Consider the following 630-nt stretch of genomic DNA (forward strand, 5'->3'; position numbering starts at 1 on the left):
CCCTGCCGAGAGACAGGGAGAGGAGCAGGGCTGGAGGGAACGGCGGCCCCCCGCTGTACCCGGGGATGGATGAGGGGGTCCCCCGGAGCCGTCGGGGGAGTGTCGCTCCGGGTCCCTGCCTTTCACTGGGGAAGAAAAGCGAGTAAAGCAGCGGCCTTTCCTCCTCCTCGGAACAGAAAACTACTGCTGAATCGGAAACGACTCGGGGGGAGCATAAATCCATCTGGCTACGAGTAGCGTCTTTGGAGGCGTCTCCCCTCGCCGCCCCCCGCGCCGTATTTTGGGGTGTCGGCGTGGCTGCCCTCCCCCGGGAACCTTCCCGGGCACGGCAGGCAGCGGCACGGCGCTGCCGGGACTGCCCGGCTTTGGCTGTGCGCGGCCCACTTTTGTCCAGGAAAATGTCATAGGAATATAATTAAAGCATTATCATAAATCATTCAAGTGTTGATCACCAAAGTAACTGCGTACAAATGACACCTCCTTTCCCGGCATAGCTGAGCCGTGCATGGCTCCCAGTTATGTCTGCCTAGTTTAAGTGGTCTAAACATGTTGCCGCTCCCTGTTAGCAGCGCGGAGAGGAGCAAACTCCCTGCCCTCTAGCTGACAGCGAGCGCCGGGTCCTGGCACAGC

This window comes from Pygoscelis adeliae, unplaced genomic scaffold, assembly GCF_000699105.1.
Source record: "Pygoscelis adeliae isolate BGI_AS28 unplaced genomic scaffold, ASM69910v1 Scaffold294, whole genome shotgun sequence".
Taxonomy (NCBI): Eukaryota; Metazoa; Chordata; class Aves; order Sphenisciformes; family Spheniscidae; genus Pygoscelis; species Pygoscelis adeliae.